This window comes from Octodon degus, unplaced genomic scaffold (assembly GCF_000260255.1).
Source record: "Octodon degus isolate 3935 unplaced genomic scaffold, OctDeg1.0 scaffold00243, whole genome shotgun sequence".
Lineage (NCBI taxonomy): Eukaryota > Metazoa > Chordata > Mammalia > Rodentia > Octodontidae > Octodon > Octodon degus.
Window position 1 is genome coordinate 3,243,956 of NW_004524819.1, and position 15,192 is coordinate 3,259,147.

Genomic DNA, 15,192 nt, shown 5'->3' on the forward strand with positions numbered 1-15,192 from the left:
TAGTCCATAACAGAAGTGAGCTACCAGCACAACTGGCAATTGTCTGAGGTTGTTGACTTGAGCCTTTTACAGCTCAGCATATTAATATAGCTTTACTTTTTACACCTTATGATTACACTTTTCTGCTGGATGGTTAAGACCAGGTTAAAGCAAGACCTATATAACTAAAAATGTAACTTTTGCTATCTGATAAGGTCAGTCAAATCCCCTCAGGATTTACCCTGGAACCATATACAGCACCTTGTGGGTATTCTGTCAGTGTCAGCCATGCAGATGAGTCATGGCCATTGCTTGACCAGCTTGCTCTCTGTAAAAGCCTGAGAGAATTTTTTTTTCTCTCTAGGTGACTCTCTTTAGGTACTTTATGCATCGTTGATCACTTTCCTCTGTGGCCTCAGATCTCCTTGATCAGAAAATTTGGGACAGCACTTAGTTACAGGATGTCACAGCAGAGGTTCTCTTATATCCTGAGTCCTCACTGACCTTGAAGGCCTAGGGCCAAAATATTGGTTATCATTTTAGCCCATCTGTCTGTCTAATTTTTGGTCTGCAAACTTTAGCTGTTAAACATCCAGAAGAGAAGCTTAGTGATATTATTATCCTATAACAGAGGCAGTTAAGCTTAACATCTCTTTGATTAACTTTCAGGGGGAGAATATTTACTAAAATTGGGCATGAAGACAATTTTGAGATTGCTGAAAACATTTTGTGCCTTGTGGTGGTGGTGAGCAAATATAAAATTTCATGGTATCATGATTTTTTCATTTTACTATATCTAAGTTATATTTCAGTTTAAAAAATAAAAAAGCAAAGAGAGCAGTTTCTTTTCCATGATGACTTGCTAATACTCTGAATTTCACCAGTATTTTCTGTTAAAAGAGAATATTCTATTCTCTTGCTTTGATAAACTGGTTCTTAATTAACAGAAATTATTGTACTGGTACTGGTGTAACCATCAATTATGGGAACTACTCAACAAAACATATTATTATATGGATTTCAAAATACTCTAAATCAAATTTTGGCTTCCAGATCTAAGTTCTACTTCCAGCTCCACTGTTTATTAGTTGTGTGTACTTGATGCTATTGTGTTTGGGGGCCTCAATTTTCTGATGACTAAGATAGACTGCCTTTCATTCATTTGACAAATATTTATTGAGTGCCTACTACATACTATGCACTGAGTTAGGCATGTTTGAGAAATAGATAAATCAGAGTCTGACAGACTTGAGAGTTTTGATTAAAGCCATACATGTAAAATCACATAATGGTTGAGAGCTGTACTACTGATGAAAGAACATGTTATGTGGACATGACAGTTACAGCCAGTGCTGCACTCAGCACAAGGTGATTCTTTAACCCCACGAGATTAGTACTTTTGCTAAAATATTATTCTCAGTCTTCTGTGTATATAAACATTTGCACCTAATTGAAAAAATTGAGTCTGTACTGAATTTTTCAATTTGAAAAGTTCCTTTAAATATTAATGTGTTATGAATTGAAAAAGACAACATATAGTTTAGTGAGCTGGATACAATATAGTTGTTCACATACTGGAAAACCACAAAATGGGTAAATAAGTCACAAATGGAAAAAGAAAGTGTAGTATGATAGAAATTTATAGAAATTTAAAACATGCAAAGGAATACTATGTTTTTGAATACACACAAGGACATGTGATTAAAATATCCAACCATGACTGCCTGTAATCAATATAAAATTGTAGGAGCATGTGTCTTAGATTGAATGTCCCCACAGCTGAGCTCAAGACCCTTTGGCTCACAGTGTTTATGAAGAGTAGTTAGAGAGGAAAAAGAAATTGAAGAAACCAACAAAGGGTGTTTTATTGAGGTCTTTGCTGTAGACAAAAGGACTCAATTCCACAGGGAATTCTTTTTAAGAAAAAGACTTTATATATACCATTGGTCCCATCTCTGCAGATTCTGAACTCATGGAGTCAACCAACACTAGATAGAAAAAATACTCAGTTCCAGAATGTTCCAAAAAGTAAAACTTGAATTTTCTGTGTGCTTAGCACTATGCTGAATGCATGTGAATGAAGCAATGTGCAGGTGCACCTGGCACAGCCTGCCACCCCTGCACAGGGCCTTGGTCTCTCCAGATCTCATTGAGCACTGTTCGCCTCTAGTCGCACTCACATTTAGGCTTAGGACTTGTGCATCCATGTAGAGCATGCACAGACATCTTTATCTTGTTATTATTCCTTAAGCAATAAAGGCTAACACTTTATTTTATTTTATTTATTTATTTTTTGGTGGAACCGGGGATTGAACTCAGGTCCTTGAGCTTGCCAGGGAAGTGCTTATTCCACTGAGCCATCTCCCCAGCCCCAAGGCTAACACTTTATATAGCACTTGTATCAGATAGTGCAAATCATTCAGAGACGATCTGAAGTGTACAGGAAGGTGTGTATAGGTTAAATACTAATAATATGCAATTTTATATGCTTTCTGGTTTATATCTACATGTCTTTCCATAGGTGGATCTCGGGGGAGTGACTGGATCACGAAAGCATATGGCCACTGAGGAGTCCATAATTCAGTGTGACTTGGTGATGATGCCTGGTAGTAGAAGGTGGCTCACTGGGGATATGACTCTTATGGGATAAGAGTCTTTCTCCCTTCTTCCCTTGCACGTATCTATGTTTCCTGCATGTCATGCCATGAGCATGCCTTTTGCCATGCCCCTCTGCCATGCTGCCCAGCCTTGGAGCCAGCTAACTGTGGACTGAAACCTCTATAAGCTGTGAGCCAAAATGAACATTTGTTTAAGCTGCAGGTGTCAGGTAGTGTGTCTCAGCTATGAGAAAGTAACTAAGATGATCTGAACATCTGTAGATTTTGGTGTCTGTGGGAGGGAGCATCTCAGAACCAATATGGGATGACTATACTCTGTATCTGTCCTTATAGGTAGATGTTTCCCTCAGAGACTTTCATTTCTCCACATTTCCTTCAGGGAAGCATTGAATGTATTTTTCTTTTCTTTTTCTTTTTGTTTGTTTTGTGACAGGTTCTTGCAATGCAGTTCAGGCTGGACTTGAACTCACTCGGTAGCCCAAGTGAGTTCAGGCTGGTTTAAAATTTGTAGTTATCCTCCTGCCTCTGCCTTGAATGTACTATTGAGAGTTTTGTGGACAGCTTCTTCAGAGACTTGACTTAAGCCCTAGTGGTAGATTATGCCAAGGTGGCTGAAACCAAAGTGGGGGGGGCTGAGGATATGTGGCATGGGACACCTGTCACATCTTTGCTAAGTCTTTACACCTAGAAAAAGAGGGAAAGAAGTAGGATAAAGAAGGATACTGCAGGAACTTCATTTGAATCTCTCTAATATTTCATTTCTCAGGAAAACATGAAAATATAGTAAAATGTAAATGCTCAGCAAAGCTAGATGGCAGGTGTAGGGTGTTCATTATACTATTCTTGATACTTTTCTATATTCTTCAACTATTTCAAATTAAAAATCAGGTTGCATCAGCATTAATTTGTTTCAGGAGAGCTCTCATTGAATAATTATGCAGAACAGTTATGTGTCAAATAGTAATATAATTTGCCACTAGTTCTTAAATTAAGTTAATGTACCTAAGTGCAATTTCAATGGAATTTGACTAACAAAATATTGAGTTTTATCCAAAATGTCATGGTTTAATTTTTTTTCTAGTTGAGAGATATCACTTGATAAACTTGATTGTATTTTCAGTTGTCTTACCAGGGCACTTTGTAAACAGGGGCGATTTATCCATTTTCTGGCTGGGAAAACTGTAACTCCAAGTAACTTGGTAATTCATTTGAGAGCTTCAATAGTGGAAAAGCAATAGAACAATGCAGAGCTCTGCCCTCTTATTTTAACCTGAGATATCCTCCCTCTTTTAATCCGATTTTCTAAAACTGGTTAACAAAACAATCTGGGGTACAATCTGGGGTACACATGCATGTGATTGGGCAGGTATAAGGCCATGGGTGAGGAAGACATAAGGATTATAATGTTTACTCTCAAGGACTTCACAATCCAGTAAAGATATAAATAAATATGTAGCCTTATGAGCTCATCCAGTTTTCCCATGTGTGAGGAAATGGCCACAGTGAGTTTTACCTACAGAATGTCAGCTGCAGCCACCAGCAACACACAGCTTACCAAGTATCCACTGTATACAGGAACTGCTGTTAGCCCTGCTCATTTCCAGACTATTCCAAGGTTACCAGGTTCTTCTTAACCTTTCCTTAGATGTGTGTGCACTGTCTTTTCTTCCTTGAAGTTGCCATCTCCTTGCCCAAGGGCAATTCGTTCGTAGCAGGAGGTATTTTAAAGAGCAAGCAAACACAAACCCAATAACCACAGTAAGAACCACAAAAAACAACACAGCCCAACCTTGAAGAAACCCTTCTTCGGTAGAGTTGCTTTTGAGACTTCATGGCTCCACTCAAGCCAAATATTTCAAGTGCCTGAACTTATAACTTGGACTCAAAGACTTATTTTCCGGAAGGAACTTGATGAGACGTTTAAATGGTCAAAGAGTAAATACTGTGGTTAATAGTTGTAGAACTTTGGGCTTTTGACACTTATGACTGATGAAAGATGACATTTTCACCCCTTGATTTACATGTAAAAGCCCAGTGCAAAATTACAGCTGAAGGGGATGTTTTTCTTTTTGCCTCTTCTAGCTGGATGGCATTTTAATTGAGGCATTCTTGTTGCACAAAGGCAAGTGGCCTGGCCTCCTTTATGTACTTTGAACCTATCTCCAGACCCATGAATGATTAAATATCTGCCTTTCATTGTGGTCCCTGAGAAAAGCACCCTAATTTCCTAGACTACTTTTTTACAGTTGACAATGAGATTTCTTTTCATTTGATATTTGATTTGTTACAGCATGCAGCATAAGAATGAAGGAGCTCAGAATTTCTATGGGACAACCAGGATTTAGTTCCTCAGTGGCTCTACTGGGGGCCCAGACAGACAGAGTTGGGCACTTTGTATATGTATGGGAACTGCTTGCCACTGTTTTGTTTCTTTTCTTCTCATCACAGTCCAACTTCTTGCTCTGCCCTATACTGCTTCCTTCCCTTTCCCCCAGCATGGATCAATCCTGAGTGTACTTCCCTGTAAACTTCCTGCATACAAAACTGCAAATCAGTGTCTGATTCCTGGGAAATTGGACCTGTGACATTGTCTAGGAATCTTTGTTGCTCCCTTTCATGTCTTTTTTTTTTTTTTGTATTTTAGGGAAGGGTCTACAGAGTGTTCAGGGTCTTACTAATAGATTGGATTTGTAGTGATCCACCTGTTTACAGCCTCCCAAGAACTGGGAATAGAGGCATGTGCCATCATGCCCAGACTGAATTGCCATCTCAGCATGTCTTAGGGATGGGGCTGGCATGGCAGGCCCAGGGATTGAAACCCTGGTCTCTGCACCTGCTTGCAGTGCTTTAATCCACTCCCTTTCGTGTCTTACTTGGCCCTGTGTCATAAAGCATTCAGTCAATCAAAACTTGAGTGTTGATGTTAATTTTGGATCATTTCTTGAATCTATGCATGGTTTCCACTTCACTCTTAGTATTTATCTCTTTTCAGAAATGGTCTAGATATCTATGCCAGCGTCTTCTGTTTTTAGACTCTTTTAGACTCTTGTTCTGTTTTCCTCAGGCATGTTCTTCCTACTGTAAACAGAGATCTTCCTTAAGAGTAGATGTGGTCTCATCTCTGCAAATAGCTTCCCATTTCCTTAAAGATCTTAATGTGACTTTGACCTTCAGGCCCTCCATACCCTAGGACCCTCTACAATGCTTCCTCATGTTTTGCCATGTGTGAAATGGACCACAACTTGGGACCTTGAGGTTTGGTCCCTGATGCTTAGTCTGCTTTCAGTTTTACTATTTCACCTCCACCCATCACACATGGTACATGTACACATAGACACACAGTCACACAGGTGTACAAAAAGACTATTCTTCCTTAGAAGGTTCTCTGACTCTAATGCCCCTCCCAGTGACCTCCATAACCCCACTTCAGTGTTCCACAAATGGAAAAAGTCTTACATTGGATTTTCCAGAAGATTCCTGGGAAAGTTATGTACTAAGAAGTATTTCCAGGAATAACTAGTAGAGGAGTGAGGACAAAAGGGGAGTAAGCAAATCCATGGTGCATTAAGTGAAGTCCCCCAGAGGGGTGGTGACTTTGCTTCAGTCCCAGAAGGGAGTGCTCGAGAAGGTGGTACTTATACCTCACTATTCTGCCACACAGAGAACTGGCCTATGTATGCATATTTAGACATTACACTTATGGACTATTATGTACCTCTAAGTCACTGATTAAAGGAAATAAATTTTTTTCCAGACATTTCAGCCTTTCTCTGGTGCAGGCACAGCTAGTCTTAGTAGCATGATAAAGAGACTGGACTGACCTCTGTCAGGATGACAGTGTCTTGTGTGCAGACTTCCAGGGACCTAGCAAAGAGGTCCAGGGACTGTGGGTGGAGACTGGTGCCTACCATACCAGGCTGTTATAGCCTAGTAACTTCCTGTGGACCTTACCCTGAAAGGCAGTGGGCTCCCAGCCACCGGGGTATGCATGTTCAGTGCAGGAATCAAAGCACAAAACGCGTGCTCAGGGATGTGTGTATGTGTCAGTGAATGAATGGATGAATGACTGAATGGCTGAATGGTATGCAACTGCTACTAGGAGCCTTTGAAATAGGGACCTTCCACAGTCAGCACCAGCACACAGGCAGACAGGTGCAAGTTTTCCATGTTTGAACATAGGTTGTCCTTGTGAGAGACTACACACACACTTGGAAAAGATGATTTTTTGGCAAGAAGTCAGAAGTACAACTCCTGCTTCATACCAAGCTAATACCTCACAAAAGTCCTCCCTCCCCTTTCCAAGAGGTCTGATGGTTGTAGGCATCAGACACAGCAGGCTTCATGGTAGAAGATCAATGGATAACTCTGGATGTCTTTAGGTCTGAAGACAGCCAGAATTCACTGTCTGCTCTCCCTGGAAGAAATTGCTGAAAATACAACCACCACCCTGACCATTGCATTTAACATTGAGGGTGTTATGGTTTACATCTAGAGTGTCCATCAAAAACCTCTAGTGTTCAGAATAATTACATTTGATGTTAGGAGGTGGAGCCTTGTCAGAAGAGGCAGGTTACTGAGGACATGACCTGGAAGAATACCTCGACTCCCAGGTTCTTCCTTTGTCTCTCTGTTACCCCAATACCATGACATGAGCAGCTTTTCTCCACTTGGCTCTTCCTCCAATCATGTCCTTTCTACCTTGAGGCCTGTCAAGCGTGGACTGAGACTTCTGCAGTTGAGCCAAAATGAAACTCTCCTGCTGAAGTTGTGAGTGGTGGGTATTTTGTCCCAGTGATGGGAAAGTGACCAAGATAGAGGTTGAAAGGAGTAATTTCCTGGTCTAAATCCTCAGGGACTTGCTGACAATCTCTGAGTGGCAAGTGGCAGAGCCAGGTTATCACCGAGAGCTGGAGACTCTTACTTTTACCTCCTTCATTTAGTCCACTCTCATCACTTACTGCAGCTCATCTGCCAAGTCTCTCTCCATGTACTCTGAGCACCTGCCTTGTCTCAAAATAGCTTTCTCATAGTCAACTTTATTGTGGTCAAATAGGAATAAAGAATAACATCCATTTTAAATGTCCAGTTTAAAGTGTTATGTCAAATGTACACATTTAAACATGGTGTACATCAACACTGCAATTAACTTTTATAATGTTTCTATTACCACCCTAATTTCCATCGTGTCCACTTGAAGCCAACCCCACCCTAACCTTGAGCCCCAGGTACCCATTGTCTGCTTTCTGCCACTATAGATTAGTTTTCTTGTACTCAAATGTTATATAAATGGAACTCCATAATAATATACACATTTTCTTTTGCCTTTTTTATTCATGATTTTTATTATAATTATTATTATCATCATCATTATTATTATTTGGTTTTTGAGACAAGGTCTTGCTATGTAGTTCAGGCTGGTCTTGTATTCCCTACATAGGTCATGCTGGCCTTGAAGTCATGGAAATGTTTCTGACTCAGCCTCCACAGTACTGCAAATACAGGCATGCACCACCATGTCTACCTCAGCGTCATTGTTTTGAGACTCATATGTGGTGTTACATGCTTCAGTATTTTGTTCTGTTTTACTTCTGAATAGTATTGCATTGTAAGGCTGTATGAAAATTTGTTCATCTATTGTTCTGTTGATGGAAATGTGGTTTCTTGATAGTCATCGATCATTATGAAAACAGCTTCTATGGGTTTTTTTAGTTCTTTTATAGATGTGTATTTCTATCTCTTTTGAGTAAGTGGAATGCTGAGTAACAAAATGAGTGTATATATAGCTCTCTAGGCAACTGCAAAACTAGTTTCCAAAGTGGCTGTGTCATTTCAGTCTCATCAACAATGTAGAGAAGTTTTACTTGTTCCATATCTTCGCCAACACCTGATATGGTCTGAGTTTTAAATTTTGGCCTTTCTAGAAGTAATATGGCTATTTCTCAGAGCTTTAATTTGCATTTCAACTAATGACGTTGAGAACTCGTTTACATGCTTGTAGCCACTGATATTTTTCCTTGGAGAACTGTCTGTTAAAATGTTTCCCACCCTGAAAATGAATGCTTGCGTCATGATTGAGTTATAAGAATTCTATATTCTGGGTATTTTATTTTGTTTTCTGAGACAGGGTCTCACTATGTAGTTCAAGCTGATTTTGAGCTCACTGTGTAGCCCTGACTGGCCTCAAATTCACAGTGATCCTTCTGCTCCAGCCTCCTGAGTGCTGTGATTTCAGGTGTGCAGCACCACATCCAGCTGAGAGTTCTAGATTCTGGATATAAGTTCTTTGTAAAATCTGCACAAGCAAACATTTTCTCTTGCCTTATGGCTTGCTTTTGACATTTTCTTAAAGCTGCTTTCTAAAGTGCCAAAGTTTTATGTTTGGATGTAGAACACAATGTCTACTTTTTCTTTTATGGGTCCATTCTTTATTTTGTTGTTGCAGTACAAGAATCTTTGCCTATCTAAATGTCACAAAGATATTCTCATTTTTCTATAAATGCTATTATTTTAGCACTTATATTTAAACCTGTGCTCTACTCTTGAAGCCTTTGAGCCTTCTCCTTAAACTCAGAGAGGAATTCCGTGCTAACCACTGCAGTAGACTGATTCCAGACTAAGGGGTGTGGTAGCAACAAATATAGCTGATTTACTATTAGGCCTTCTGTGCTCCTAGGGTCAACCTCTAGTGGTCCAAATTTTATTCCCTGAAATGTACAACTGCAGTGACATTTAATGACATGTTCTCAGAAGCTGTGAGGATCACTGGTTACGTGAATACAGGGCAGCCTGTTGACATTTCTGAGACTGTTCTTGCATCTATAAAATGGGAATGATAAAAGCTCCCTTGAAGGATTGTTGCCAGGATGAAAAAATGGAAAAGTGGATATAAGAAAACATATGGCAGAATCTCAGCCGGAGGAGTCCCTTGCTGTGCAAGAGTCTCTATTGGCCACCATCATCCTTGCTATGTGGTCTCAGCAATGTTCGAATGACATGCTGATTGACTGCTCTGTGTTATTACAAAACAGTGTGGACGGCATGAGCTGCTGGCTTTCTGCAAGCTCATCTGAACCTTTTTAAAAATAGGGCTCCTGCTATATTTGGCAGGGCACTGCTGTGGTATGAAGGGACGTTTAGGGCTATGCTGATACAGCGGCTGGACATGGCATGGGGGTGGCTTCCAGTCAGGGGTGAGTCAGGACATCTTTGGCATGTCTTTTGCAAGTGTTTTAAAAATGAATCCATGTGGAAACTTTTTGCTTATTCTCAGGAGCAGGACCAATGGGGCATGATGGGAAAGTCATACTCTGCTATGACAGTTGATGTGGTCACGTCATCTCCTCTGCAACCTTTTGCAGAGTCAGAGACTGTGACTCTGTGGAAAATTCAGAAGAGGAAATGGAGCAGTATTACATATGGTCATATTTTATGACTTGTGGTTTTATGCTTTGGGGTTACTTTCCTCTTAAACTTTACCTGAGCAGCTGAAAACATTCCTTTTCCAAAAATGCTTCTGGATAATGGTGTTTTAATACAAGGAATTCTGACTGGCTGTCTGATTGAACTCTCCTGTGTAGGCAATGGCTGTAAACAAAGCCATCCTTCAGGTTATGTCACCCTTTATGACTTAGTATTTTTTCATCCATAAAATGGGAGTAGTAATAGGTCATGTGCTTACTGTGAGGGATATAGTAGTTGTTACAAATGTGTTTTAAAGATTAGCAAGTATATAGCAATTAATATTGTAACTGCTGATTCTTCTTCTTCTTATTATTATTGTTATCACTATTATGTTTCCTTCCATTTGGAATTGCCCTTTTCCCTCAGTGAATATACTTGCACATGCATTGGGTGGCTGAATAAGTGTTTGTGAAGGCCTTATCTGCACTTAACAGTTTTCCTTTGATCAACTGAGTGCCTATTTTGGAAGTCCTTAAGTACTGGATTTGTAATTAACAACAACCAGGATTTCTTCTAACCTTTATTTAATTTACTGAAATTCTCCACACTTCAATGACATTTTGTGGCTTCTACCCTTCCCCTCAGGAAATTTCTTCAGACCTGAGGAAGTTTTGAGTAGAGCTAATCAGGGAAATGTTCATTTCTGGTACTTTCATAGAGGCAAAACAACCTCTCCAGCATTCTTAGCACTGTGTGTTCTCACTGTGCCTCTGCTGTGTGTGCCCTACCTCTCTAATCTACTCCCTGGATCTAGGCTCCTAAACCTACTCTTGTCCTCCTTGAAAATAGTGTGCAAGCCACCAGGCTGTCAAAGCAGTTGGAGAATGGGCTACATTGTGGGGAGTATTGTCCCTTCTGCTCCGGAACAGTGCCCAGCTGCTCAGAAACATTGGCAGCTCAATCATTGTCATCAAATGAATGATGCAAATGAGGAAGTGTGGACAGGAGAAATAGAGACTTTTTCAAGAACATAAACAAGTCAGCACCATGGGAAACCCTAAAATAGCTTGGTGGAAGGGGCAATGCTTCAGTGGCACTAATTGTAACAATTGCCTTGAACAGGCTTGTGCCTTAATACTGAATATAAGATGGGGCTGCCAGCTTATTTGAAATTACCACCTAACAAAGGCCTGTGACATGCACTATAACTTGTTTTTTACATATATCTCAACTTGTGTGGCAATGTAAGAAAAAAGTAATATGTTCTTTCTCATATCACCTTATCAAACATGATTTTTCAGATAGCTCATTCTTGCTCCTGGATGAAATCTCAGGCAGGTCCCCTAGGTTTTCAATCCCCTTTAGTCTCAAGTGCAATCTAATTTTAGTAAATAAAATGTCCCATCTACTCTAACCTGAAAACTTCAATCTTATATTCAATTTCAGTCTCCTTCCCATCTCCCACTCCAGCCTGCATCCTACTGTGATGTGTACAGGGGAAGACAGAGGCACAATTGACATTTTCTGTCTCTCTGTTTTCCTCTTTCATTTTATCTCCCAGGCTCTAGTTGCCAGTTTTAGTTCACTCATTGTTGGTGCCTAGGACTGGGGAGAGGGCAGGCCAGAGACCTCTCACCAAACTAGGGTAGTTGTTACAGAATAGGAAACTTGCCAATCCAGAGAAAGTTCAAAGCTAGGTCTTGATTTGGTACTTTTGGCCCCACCAGGATTGGCTTTTCTGGGAATCTCTCACTAGCACTAACACTCCTCTGATAAAAGTAAAAAAGGTGCTCATCCTTCAGACTCTGGCTTTGGCGAAAATCAGTCTTTGAAGGAGCCAATTGACACAAGTGGCCCAGGTCAGGTTGACTGCACGTTCCCATCTGTCTCCAGTATCTGTTGCCAGGGGAGCTGCTCAGCTAAAGTTCTACAGTACCTTCATACTTCCCTCAGAGGCAGTCTGATGGCTGTCACATCCCTCCAGCTCTGAGCAGTATATGTTAGGCCTTCACTGGTCTCTAAACGATGTTAAGTCAAATTTAAGAGAAGTGCCCGCCTGTCTTTTGGTCATGATGGTGTGGGCTCCAGAACTTTCATTACCCTCTCTGCCTTCAAGTGTGAGTCAATTACTTGGTCTGGAGTTGGGTAAAAAGTATAGGTACCTTATGAGTTATCTCCATTTTTTCTCTTTATATAAAACTTTTTAATCATAGTGCATCATTCACATAGTGAAGTGGATAAATTATAAGTGTACAACTTGATGCATTTCCATAAAGTGAGTAAGTGCCTATGCAACCAAAACTTAGATCCCCAAACAGAACAGTCCTAACACCCCACATGCCCCTGTAAAGTCCTGCTGCACCCTTCCTTTACCTCAAGTAGAGCTGCTACCCTGACTTCAAAGATTAGAGACGTACTTTGAAAACCAAAGTCTACAGACTTTTTACAAGTCTGAGAGTGAAACAGACCATGTGGTACTTGTCCCCCAAAATGGTCACCATCAATTTCTTTTCTTCCTCTAAACACATGCTATGGCTCCATATGTAGAGCTGGTTAACTATTTTTATACTTCACTAAATCTGGGCTGGTATTTGGCTCCTTTGACCTGCAGTACATTGAAGGTATGATCCTGCCCTAGGTGTGGATCTGCCTTAATGCTGAAGTTCCCTGTATAAGGTAGAAATGACACTGTGGGAGAAAGTAGCTATGTGAGAGGAATTCTTGGCTACAAGATGTGTGAGTGGTGAAGTCAATCTTGAATGTTCAGCTCAGATGATCCCCACCCCAGATACCGTCTGACTGAAAATGTGGATATTCTCACCCTGGGGTTTTAAAACAGAAAGTCTCTTTGGTCCTCAGCCCCTACGACACTTCTAAGTGTGTGTAGTATTATCACCTAGAACAAAAATACTCATTAACTCTCCCTCTTTTGTCTCAAGTGCATTCTTCTGTCTCCAATAAGCCTTGACACTCCTTTGATCTGCCAACAATCTTACATTTCTTCTGTGAAGCAAAAAGGCATGTCTTGTTGACTAATGGTAATGACCTGAAATGAGGATATTTATGTCACTAGGTGGACATAGAACAGAAGATATTTTCCGCTCATAAGCAGACAAAGTCATACAAATGACAGGATGTAGAGTGAAGCTCCATGATGATAGGCTTTGCATAGAGGATCTGGGAAAGGAAGAAGGTTAGGTCTAATGTCTTAGGAGAAAAACAAATAAAGAATGCTTTCTGACTCTGCCCTGGCTCCTTTCTACATCCCCTTCACCATCTTAATGCACATAGCTGATACACTGCCAGGAAATTGTCCATCCAAAGTACTCAAAGACAGAGAAAACTAGGGAAGGTTTCTCCAAAACTGGACAGGAACCAATGGAAAAATCATTTCTGCTCATCTCTTGGAGATGAGCCATGTTTTGGTTTGTAAAGTGGGAAGATTTCATTTGCTTATAGGACTAGACATAATGTGGTAACATCTTGGGGTTGATGGCCAATTTTCATTTTGGAACTGAGCATTTATCTTGTATAGCTATTTTCTTTTTCAAAATAGTGGAAGAAATGTAGGATAATTGTAGGAGAAATAAGGAAATCAGAGATAGGATGTCAGCAGTTATTGGGATTTATCAATTCATACTGTCAGGCATGAGATGTCATGTCAATTCCTATGCATTTTCACAATTTTATGATAAACAAATAGCAATGAGACAGTTTCAAATCAAATCGTTAGGACAGTTTCAATAATTAACACATTGCATACATTCTTCTTAGTGGTTAATTGCTGTACAAGATGCGGACTTGAGATCCTATTTACAAACACCATTAGAACAAATCATTCTATTCATTAAGAGAATGTAACTATATCTATCCTAACCAATTTGAATACGCAGATACAAAATGGACATTCATCTGTATACCCTTTTTTGGTTAAGTTCCATTATTTGAACATTATAGGTGTGTAAACTCAGCAAAATATTGTAAAAGAGTTCAGTAGCCCATAATAGCATTGGGTCTTCTGTTTCACTGGCAATGTCAGAAATTGTTGACCTGAGTCCCCCAAGGCTGAACATAACAGCATGGCTTTACTTCCTATATTTCGTTTTTATACTTTTCTACTGGATGGTTAAGAACAACGTAGAGCAAGACCTATGCAACAAGAGTTGTAGCTTTTGGGTCTGAGAAGGTCAGTGAAATCCCCTCAGGATTTATCCTGAGATCCTGTACCTCAGATTGTAGAACCTTTGTCAGTGTCAGGAATGTAGATAAATCACGGCCATTGCTTGGCCAATGTGCTCTCTGTGAAAGCCTGAGAGAGTGTTTTCTCTCCATGTGACTCTCTTTAGGCACACTCTATGTCATCAATCACTTTCGTCTTTGGCCCCATAATCTCCTTGATCAGAAAATTTGGGACACTACCGAGGTACATGATGTTACAGTGCAAGTTCTCATATGTCCTGAGTCTTAATTGACCTTAGAAGGTTAGGGCCAAAATGTTGGCTTTCCTTGTAGCCCTCCTTTTTCTCTAATTTTGGTCTGCAAACTTAGGTTGTTAACCATCCAGAAGAAAAGCTTATTGTTATTATCAAACAACTTAGGCCATTAAGCTTAACCTCACTATCTGTCTGCATATCAAACATCTTAGGCATAATAAGGAACAGATATTTTTCATCAAGTATTGATATGTTGAAATTTAAGTGCCTACATAATATGATAAAATCATTTAAAAATTAAATTATATTTTAAAAAGAGGATAAAGAATTGTATACTTCTCATGTTTGCACATAAGTCCAAAAAATCTCACCATATACAACCTTGAAGCAGGACAGTCCCACAATGTTCCCTTTCTTGTCTCTTGCTTTCATTCACCACTCCTTTCTTTTTGAACATTCACCTACCCAAGAGATATCATAGCAGCAACTGGCATGGCATGACAAGCAGCCCATATGCAGAATACCAGAATGACAGGCACTCCAAACGTGAAACTACTATTACAAATTACCATCTGGAGTGCAGTAACTTAGTTCACAGGTATCAGTATATATAGTTAGTCAGGGTGAGAATCTTTGCAATTAACTGCTAGATAAAAAATCTTATGCAGATTCTGAGGATCATTGCCTTGCTCATCTTCTACATATAACTGTATGGCTTGACTTATTCATGTTTCCTAGCTCTTCTCCTTTCCCTCTCTTGA